The 11,242-nt window shown below is 44.4% G+C and overlaps 1 pseudogene; it reads left to right on the forward strand.

Moving 5' to 3' along the window:
• Positions 1-6,379: 6,379 nt before the first annotated feature.
• Positions 6,380-6,497, forward strand: Gm25718 (annotated as a pseudogene).
• Positions 6,498-11,242: the final 4,745 nt, after the last annotated feature.

Consider the following 11,242-nt stretch of genomic DNA (forward strand, 5'->3'; position numbering starts at 1 on the left):
CTGCTGTACTCGGCCAGTGCTTTTATCAAGCCCTGTGAGGTGGTATTGATTTTTTTATTTTCTACGTAGGATAAGAAGACAGAGAGTTAGGCGCAAGAGTGAATGAAGAACTTTCCCCAGATTGCGCTATTCTCCAGCTTTATTGCATCCTGTCGTTTGTGGTTTCAGATGACGCCCACTGTGTCAGGCTTGCTTGAAGCAATAAGCGGGGTGAATAACAATGGAAGGTCGAGATGAGAAAGATTGAAAAAGGAGAAAGAGGCATCTCTGAGAACGAGAGAGCACACATGGAAAATGGGAAAAAGCCCAGGTTGAAGAGAATATGCGAGGCTAGAGAACCCAGCACCTCCTTTGGCTGTGCTGCAAGGGCTGGGGGAAGAATACACAAAGCGAGAACCCAGACCTTTGTCCTGCGGTCCCCTTCCTCAGTGCAAGCCAGTCCTTACCCACTACATGACAGCAACTGTGTGACCCCAGTGGACTCGTGTGACCAGCAGTGGACCCTGGGTGTCTCCTTCTTATTGCCCCAGAGACTTCTGAATGTGAATACAGGAACGGGTCCCAGCCCTGACCATGCTGCGGGGGATGCATGGGTAGTCAGTCTCAGGGACTTCACTAGGACTCCAAAGACTGAATCCTCCTCAGTGCGTGCAGGATGAAGGGCAGGGTTGACTATTACCTGCTATTCAAAAGCGTCCCTCAATCACTGTTGCGTGTTCTCAAAGGTGCAGCAAGATAGGAGGACAAAATGCTTAAGTTCATGACTGCCATTTCCGTGATTTCTCTTTTGGTGGAAACGGGATTTTATCATTCTGCTTTTTGCAGCACACCCACTTGGGTCCCTTAGCAGGAGGTGGACACTCTCATCTTCATGTGCTCATCTGTGCTTCCAGCTGGGCTCAGACAGAGACACAAAGCCCAGATGTGAGCTTTGTCACACTATGCTCTGCTGTGTGTGGCTTTATGAACTCGTCTGAAAGTCAACACTCCCTGCTTGCCACTGGCCTAAAGACAAGGCACATGCGTGCTCTCAGTTTCCCCTCAGAGATCAGTGGACCAGTGTGGGCTGGTAAGTGTGAGGCAAAAATGGGAAATAGATTACGTTCAAACGACTTCCCAGAAAACAGCCTCCGGACACCAGACAACGGAAAGTGCAGTCTGTCTCTGCAGATGGAAGGCAGAAGTCTGAGGACAGGAAGGGGCAAGCTGCCAGCTAGGCGTGTACTGAGAACAGAGTGAGGGGGACTTGGTGTTTGTTAGGCATGGCATCCCAAAGAAGTCCTCCCCATATCATGTTAGATGCTCCCTGAACACCAGAAGGTCTTAGAAGTGGGGCCTCGTTTTGGGAGGGATTCTGCTACAGAAGTCAGTAGAGCAATCGTCACAAGCCTGCCATACTCTGGCTGTTACAAAGGAGTGAGACCGGGTTGGGAGGGGCGTGTTAGCATAGTACTAACATTCACACACACACACACACACACACACACACACACACACACTCACACATACATCATACACACACAAACATATATCACACACACACACACCACATAAACCATACATACAAATACCACACTTGCACACTCAGTTACACACACACACATATACACATAAATCACATACATACACAAACTTACACAGATATAAACACATCTATTATACACATACACATACATCACAAACACACACTACACAGACACACATCACACACGCACATACACTTACACCACACACACACACATACAACATACACCACACACACAGATACACACACATACACACACACACATACATATAAACCACACACATACACAAACACACAGAGATATAAACATGTATATTACATAATACACATACATCACACACACACTACACCCAGACCCACACACCTACACACACACACACACACACACACACACACACACACACCCCTACACCTCTCACTTTTAAATGTTTTGATAGTGCCCAGAACATGAATTAAAACTCTAAGGCTGCCTGGGTTCTAGCTCCCTGAGAGCTTGCTCAGCTAGCTTTGGAGACCTGGGAGGCTCAGGAAAGGTAGCCTATGTTTAAGGTGGTTCTTTCTTCAGAACATCCATATGACATCTTTTCTGCAGTGCCAAAGATACCGCATGTGTTTGTGCATGACCAAAAGGCTAAGTTTAATTTTGGAGCACAAAAATATAGCATTTGTCAACAAAGGACCAAGTCTGGGTGGACTGGGGAGGAAAGAGCCTTGTGGAGCCTGGCACTTGCCAGATCGCTGATTTTCTATACAGAGGAATTCACATTTTTGTGGCCGTTCAGTCTTTAACTTTTTGTGAAGGGGCGTGAAACACGCCATGCAGGACACAGGGGTTTGCCCACTGATATTCATTTGCTCCCCTCCTGTCATCCTTAGCATACCTGTGACATCCCAGGATGACTCTTTGGCAAATATTTATCCCATGAACAAATTGGGTGCAGTTGAGTGTGAACATAATTTGTAAAATCACCATGCAAAACTCTTTGAAAAGGTTTTGGTAAAAGCACCAAGATGAGCAGAAATGGCACAAGTTGGACTGGAAACTACAATTCCGTTAAACCTGCAGAGTGATGCTTTACTATAGAGTAAGGGCAGCTATCGTTTGTCACGGTACACACATCGGAAACTTTACCCCCTCTGCTGGAATTTGATACCTTTAAACAGATATCTCTAGTCTTACAGCCAGACCTTCTGCTTGTACTAGACAGTTGAAAGGACCACAGGTAGGTAGTCCCTGGTGAGGCTGTGCTGCCGGCGCATGTGTGTGGATTTCGCTGGGCTCGATTCCGATGACACTTCCCTTGGATAAGTTAAGGCATCACGTTAAGAGTACGGTTACCAAATCTACTTGCTTTACTAAGAAACTGATGCTGATGCCCAACTCTTTCAAACCCTATCCTGGCTGCAGAGAAGAACTGGCCTTAAGCAGTGTGGGCTTAGATACCTCTGTGCCTTCTGATGCTTCCGTGGAGCTCGAAGGTGCTCAGGGGGAATCGATTCCTCAACCCCTCACACACTCCTAAGGGACCTTATGTGCCTGTCCCTCGGGATACGTAGGAACAGAAGAGAACCATCTGCCACTGTTGCCTCTGTTGAATTGCTCAGAGGCCTTGCTAGACTCAGCCTCTTGAGGCTCACTCCATTGTTTAGCCACCCCTTGCCTTTCTTTTATCTGGCGTCCCTGCACAGAGCCCCGGCTCTGACCACATTTCTCCCCCCGCAGAGGCAGGAGGGCACATGTCCACTTAATAACTGTGTTTGCGGTTGTTTATTCTGTTTCGAGTACTTATTTAAAGACCAAGGGTCACGGTGAGAAAGAAAGAGGGATTATGCGAGAGGAAATAAAAACAAATTAGCTTTTATATTGAATATGTTTAAAAAATGATGATGGGCTGCCTACTCTCATTTCTAGGTAGAATTATCTCAGAGAGGGTAATAAAGTCTGCTTTGGGTCAATTTACACGATGCTAATTTTTTGCAAACCTAAAGTATGGTCAAGATGCTAAGATCTGCTCTGGGTGGTGGGGGACAGGCAGTATCCTCAGTGACAGTCACAGCAGGCCTGGGTACATTTAAAAAGTATAGTGGTTTATTCTCTTTCAAAAAGAGACAGCCATCGCTTCCTTTGCACCACGTCACATGCTTTCTAAAGAATGACAGGCTACTTTGGGGGACAGTGCTCTTGCTTGGGCAAGTGACCATCATATATACTCTTGTGACAGAGAAGGTTTAGAGATATTTAAGGCCAGATGGCAGGCTAACTCTAGGAACATTTTTTTAAAAAAGAAATCAATTTCATCCAGAAGCAGGAATGTCTCATTAAGTGGCTCTATAACTTTCCTTACCTCCACATGTCACCACCTCACAGGATCACGTGGACTTGAAGCGCCTGATGGGGACAGTTGAGGCTTGAGAGTTGGATGCCGGGCTGCTGAGGCAGGACTCTGCCACTGGGCTTCAAAGTGGGCACTGCTGGGCTTGCACTCTCTGCCGGGAGACATTGCCTCAGCGGAACAGAAGTTGCTAGAGGCGCCTGGGGCCACCAGGCATGGCTCCCTGTCCCTTCCTTCCCTCTCCTGACCCATGATGGAAATCAGTATCTTCATGTACAAATGGTCCTCAGTTGTCATGGTTTCTAACGAAGCTGAGTACGTAGGGGTAAAATCTGAAATAACTCACAGCGGCGTTTGAGAATACGACCCTTCCTAACAGTCATAAGGCGTTTCGGAGATGATAACAATGAAAATAATAACAACCATGACAACAGAAAATGCTTTATAAAGGAAAATTGGCATGTTGTAATTGAAGGGTGGTATTAGCTGTGGCTATTACAGAAGGGGGGGGGGGGCTTTCAAGACAGACATTCCTTTCCATCGCAAATCCAACCTGAACATTGAACTAGAGTGAACCAGAAGAAAACGCAACTGAAAACAGAATAAATGGCTGCCGTTTACCTAGGTTATTTCTAAACGGTAATGCAAAGATGTAATAGAAATAATTTAGACATATGGATACGAACCTTCAAAATCAATAGTGCAGGGAGAGCTATGAAGCATATGCTGATGCAATCAAACAGAATTGAATTTCATACAAACGCCGGCAAATCTCTATGAGATTATCACGGCAAAAACTTCATTTTCATTGATTTATAATGTATTATTATTGTCTCCACCAAACTGCCATAGACAGCCATTTAGCAGCTGCCAAGTGCCTTAAGGGTAAATAAAGGCTCTCACTGACGGGCTGGGTTATGGACGTTTAAGAGGCCAATAACTCACGGGGCGGCAGGTGGGGTGTTCCAGCGGTTTCTTGACTTCTTCCTTTTAGTCGAATTAGATAATTCTTGGGACTTTTGGGGAGCATGGGGGTGTTTGCTGTTCATGCAGGAGTCACGTAAAGAGGAAAGAAATCTTTTGTAGCATAGAATTGGGCAAGCATGAAGCTTTAGCAGGATTCTCTATTTGTAGCTAATCTATGATGGATGTGATAAAACCCAACCCACCTACATCTCTACCTCTGCCTCCACCTCCACCTGTAGAACAAGAAGACCTTCTATAGGCTGAGATTGTCATTGGGAGCCTGACTCTCCCAAGGCCCAGCTCAGCTGGGAGCCATGCATCTCCCTTACCTTTCTCTGTAATATAGCGTCAATCTTATAACTTTGGGGGGTTTCCAGTTGTTGCTCTCTTGGCCCTCCATTCTCACAGAGAAAGTCTCTCACAGTTTGAGCAGTAAGTTTGCTGGTCTTTGGAGGTAGAATCATATAAATGGTTATTCTATCTATGATTAAGAAACAAAACAAAATAGAACAACAACAACAAAAAGCCCAGACATAGACAACCAACCAACCAACCAACCAACCAACCAACCAACCAACCAACCAACCATAAAAGCCAGGAATATAGTCAGAGGTGATGGCAACCACTTGCTGAGGTAGGGTGATTGTTAGTTCAAGGTCAGCCTGGGCTATGTAGTAAGAATATGTCTCAAAAGCTCCACCCAGTCCAACCAAATCAAAACACAGAAAGCCAGAGATAACATTAGTAACATGTTAGATGTTACATTATGGTTTTAATAAACTGAATAAGGTTTTAAATAAACTAAAGTCATTTGTGATGTTGCACATGAAGCACATGGGAGGCTGAGGCAGGAGGATCTGATGACATTGGCCAGTCTGGGATGCACCTGTTTCAAAATAAACAAAGTTCGAAACCTGGGTGTTCATTACATTGTTTTATTGCATGTAAAAAAAGTTTAGTCAAAAGTAAGATGAAATCATTGCTTTTGTGTCTTAAAGTGTGACCTGTCCTGTCCTTGACTCCACCCTCACAGATCAGCTGTGGCATCTTGTGTCCTGCATCACTCTGAGAGTCAGCCAAAGTTATGGTATGACTGCTTGATTCTTTTCAATGTATCGCTTTACAGTTTCCCCGTTTATTCTATGGCACCCCACTCCGAGGTCTGGTTTAATGAATGGAAAGGCAGCAGGATGCATAAAGAGGTCTTAGGAGCACATGAAAAATGTTCACATGGGCAGTGCAGCCGAGACCCATCGTGGCCCACAAGCATGGAGCGTCACGGATAGTGAGTAGCATGCAGGCTTCGTACGCCACTGGGCTCTTACACCATGAAAGCCACGTGACCCCTAAATGTTAGAGAAATGGGCATGTGCTCTGTATGGTCTAGAGAAGGACGTATCAGAGCTGCGCTTTTGGTGCTGGGTCAGCAAGCTTAGTAAGTGTGTAGCAAGCGAAATCGAAAGCATAAATAGTGGGTAGCAGATACAGACAGCAGAAAGACAGTAGAACATGTCAAGTCGGGGGTTTGCAGGCATCCAGCAGAAACCTTCTGGGGGTGCTCGCTTTGGCAGCACATATACTAAATGTCAGGAACATATACTCTGTGTCAGAGAAGATTAGCATGGTCCCTGCGCAAGGATGGCATGCAAAGCTGAAAGGAGCCTGATATCTCTGTCTCCTGAGAGGCCCTGCCAGAGCCTTACAAATACAGAGGTGGATGTTAGCATCCAACCATTGGACTGAGCGCAGGGTCCCTAATGGAGGAGTTAGAGAAGGGACTGAAGGAGTTGAAGGGGTTTGCAACCCCATAGGAAGACCAACAGTATCAACCAACTAGATCCCCCAGAACTCCCAGGGACTAAACCACCAACCAAGGAGTACACATGGCTCCAGCTGCATATGTAACAGAGGATGGCCTTGTCATGCATCAATGGGAAGAGAGGTCCTTGGTCCTATGAAGGCTTGATAGATGCCCCAGTGTAGGGGAATGGAGGACAGGGAGGTGGGAGTGGATGGGTGGGTGAAGGAACACCCTCATAGAAACAGGGGGAGGGAGGATGGGATAAGGAGGGAGGGAAACTGGGAAAGGGGATAACATTTGAAATGTAAATAAAATATTCAATAATAATGATGATGATGATGATGATGATGATGATGATGATGATGATAATAATAATAATAATAATAATAATAAAGAAACCTTCTGGGGAAGTTGAGGCAGTCAGCTGTGCTTCATGAATGTAATGGCTATTCCTGGTTTTCAACTTGACTATATCTGGAATGTACTACAATCCAGAATTGGGGAGCTCACCTGTGATGCAGATCTTGAGGCTGGAAGACACAGGCTTCTGACCTGATCTTGAGGCATAGTGGCTATGAAAAGCTTAGGACCAGGAAAGGTACATGACTTTAATCTCAGAAAACTAAGGCAAGGAGATCTCTGAGTTCAAGGTCAGCCTGGGAACAAAACAAGTCCAAGGTCCAGGTGTGATGGCACACACCTTGAATCTGGGCCACATCTTCTGCTGGAGGCCTACATAAGGACATTGGAAGAAGGAAGATTTGCTTTTCTTCGCCGCTTGCATTGACTTGCCAGCACATCTGTTGGAATCTACTTCTACAGAAGACGAGCTGAACCAATGAGCCTCATGGGACTGAGCAAGTACAAGATCCTTGGACTTCCACTCACAGCTGACCATTGTTGGGGAAGTTGGACTACAGATTGTAAGTCATCATAATAAATCCCCTTAATATAGAAAGACATTCCATATGTTCTGTGACTCTCAAGAACCCTTCTCTATGTCTTTAAAAGGTTGGAGCAGCCCACTACCCCCTCTCGCAGGGACATTCCCACCACCTATAAAGGTATAGCCCTCAGGACTCAACTACTTCCCAAATACTCATCTCCTAATAGCTTCACATTGGCATTCAATTGCAGTCCGTGAATGGGAGGAAGAAAGCAATACCCAGACCATAGCAACAGCCTTTACCCCACACAGGATATAGAAAGCCCAGAACAAGGATACAGAAAGCCCAGTCTGCCGTTTACTTGTAAGAACAAGTAAACACAACTTCTTGGTGGTATAAACTGCCTGTGTGGCTCCGCCTTGGTCCTGTATCCCCAACAAACTCACTGGCTCACTGTGCTGAACTTAGATGGCAACCTTGCTTTGAGAAGTCTGTGCAATCTCTATCTGAAGTGAATAGAGATTCCTGTCTCTGTAGGAAAAGTCACACGACATATGCGCACAAGTTTTAACATGATGGAACTTGACACAGCTTTAAGCTGGCATCTGTTTTTCTAGTCATAAGTTTAAATAACTGCAAAGATTGTTTCCTTTATATTGATACATTCATCGATCTCTCCTAGCACGTTTTAGATGGAGTATAAATATAATCGTGATTTAATTTGTGCTGTTTCTACTAAAAAAATACTGAAGTCTGGTGTGCTGGTGTATGTCTGAAATTCCAGTACTCATGATGTCAAGGCAGGAGTGTTACAAGTTCGAGACCAGCCTATAACACAGAGTAAGACTCCGTCTCAAAACAAGTATCAGCATATAATATCAGCACTCAGGGGACAAAGGCAGGCAGCTCTCAGTGAGCTGGAAGCCAGCTTCTTCTACATAGTGAGTTCCAGGTCAGGTTGGATTTTACAGTAAAGAAAAATAGTGAAAGACAAGAGAAAACAAAAACATATTAACGGGCTCTTTAAACGTTGGAAATTTAGGGTGGCAGTGGTGGTGCAGGCCTTTAATCCCAGCGCTCGGGAGGCAGAGGGAGGTGAATCGCAGAGTTTGAGGCCAACCTGGTCTACAGATCGAGTTCTAGGACAAACAAACAAACAAACAAACAAACAAAAGAGTTGGAAATTTAATATTATTTCTTTTTTCCCCATATGCTTGAATTTTAGTTTCTTTGCCTGGTGGGAATTTCCCCCAATATACACAATAATATGCATTCTCCTAGTGCGTGCGTGTGTGATCGAGTGCACACTCGCGAGCACACACGCACATGCACATGCATACACACATGCACACACACATGAACACACTCTCACAGACTCATGCACACACACACACACACACACACACATACACACTTTTGATGTATCATATTATTTAGTCCTGTGTGAGGAAAGGATAGTAGCTAAAATTGTATTGATTGAGGAAGGGGATCAGCTCTCATCTGTGGATGTACACTAGTGTATAATGATCACTCATGGCTATGGTGGCATAGTCCTCTAATCTCAAATCTACTCCTGTTTTCCTAGATATTTGCTAACACAAGTTAACAGACATGGAGGGAACTTGGTTGTGCCAATGACAGGCAGTATTTTAAACTTCTGCTAACAACCGTCTGGTGAACAATCATAACTAGTCATGAGTTTTCCTTCAAAATGACAAGTGCCAAGTTAGGAATCACCCCTCTTCAGATTTCTTATCTATCCTTGAGCCCCTTATTTGTAAACCTGGTAGCAAATAAATGCCACTGTGCTTGTAGATCCAGGGCATCAAGCCCAGGGAACAGGAAGGATCGTAGACAAACAGGCATGGTGTTTCATGTGGGCAGGAGTTTGTTTTAGGACAGACTTTAGATATGCAGCCCACATTGGCCAATATCCTGAAGGGAGCTGGTCTTACAGAAGAGACATCTAGAGACTTTAGGCCACCTGCCTTCTGACCAACGGTAGCACAGGGAACCCTATGGTCATAGTGTCATATGCTCAGGCTAGCTTTGTCTGAGAAGCTCCTTGGTGGGGTCTTTAACTGCTGGCCTTTAGTCAAAACAAAACCAAAACCATGAAACAACCAAGTTGTTGATCAAGCATTTTAACTGTGCCGTGTGTTCCTGAAGGAGGGGCATTTCCATCCCCACGATTCAGTCCTGAGAGGGGAACCCAAGGTTAGGGAAAAGATTTTATCCAGTCCCCCAAACCATTTGTTAAGCCATTTTTATGCACCCATAATTTATCCTACCCCCTTTCTTCCTCCATTTTCTTTTCCAAATGACCCACCCACAGCTCCCGTGGTTTTGCAAGACTTACCAAGATGTTGTACATCATGAGGTAAATTCCACGTGTGTGCAAGGAACTACATGTGTGAATACATGTATGCATGGTAAGTGTGAACCTCTATGAATTCACTCCATACATGCATTCTCTATTAACTCCACTTAGGCAAATTTTCGAAAACTTTACAGTAAAGATTGTGATTGGTGAAAGAGTTGAAATTGAGCCAGAATCATTCATTAACCAGACTCTTTTATAAAGCAGAATTATTTATTAACCAGGATCATTCATTAATTGCCAGCATCTCAAGCAGTTTTTCACTCTCATAATTAAGCAAGTTGACACCAGAATTCCTTTGCTCATTGGCTGACTTCCTGGGGAACTCTTCCTTGTGGAGAGCAGAGATCACTGTCATTCAGTAGCACTCTAGGGACGCAAGTCTTTAGTCCAGCCTCAGGAACATTTGTCCCCTCAGTGGTGAGGTTTTCCTGAGCAGCGTAGCCCAGGCTGTGTACAGCACAGGTTTAGAAAAGGAAGACGGAGTTCTGTGTTTTGGACACTGTAACTAAAGGACTCCCAGTTCAGACATCACTTGGAAGGAGGGCACATTGTAGTTCTTGCCGTTGATGGATAGTCTGATTTTCAAGGCAGGTGTAGGTGTGGGTGCAGGAACGGAGCATACCTCCCTATTTTCTTTCATGGTTCTCTGCTCAGGTGAGGGGAGTCCTCCTGCTTCCCGGAGTGAGCTCAGGAGTCTGGATGGGTCTCCTTGAGGGACATCTGAGTGGCTTGAAAGAGGTTTTACTCTATGGCAGGGTGATTGAGCAGTGCAAGTGGCTTGGGCATTGTCCATGCACTTTCATGGCTTCCTAGGAAGTAGTAAGCATATTCTGCTGCAGACATGCCGGGTCTAGGCGAGGTTCAGACAATCACCTCTTTTGGATGTTGATTATTGCATGAAGTTGATGCTTATCTATCCATCTATGATTTCTTTGGGACTTAGGAGTGGCTTAGCATTTTGTAATAACAGTGGAGTTGTGTAACAGCCTGGAAGCAAATACAAGAGACAGATTTTGATATTAGCTTCAGAATGCTCCTGTATGTATATATGTATGTAGGTATGTATGTATGTATCCCACTATCTATCATCTATCTATTTTACTATCTCTTATCTATCAGTTATCTATCCATCTATCTAGTCTCCTGTCACCTATCTATATCTATATTTGTCTATCTATTCATTTCTATTTGTCTATTTATCTTCTATCATCTACCATACATATTTTTATCTATTCTATTTATTCTATCATCTATATTGATGATCTATTTATCATCTATATATCATCTATTTATCTATTATCTATGTATCTATGTATCTATCTATGTATCTATGTATGTATGCATGCA

The sequence above is a fragment of the Mus musculus genome, chromosome 18 (genome assembly GCF_000001635.26).
Source record: "Mus musculus strain C57BL/6J chromosome 18, GRCm38.p6 C57BL/6J".
Lineage (NCBI taxonomy): Eukaryota > Metazoa > Chordata > Mammalia > Rodentia > Muridae > Mus > Mus musculus.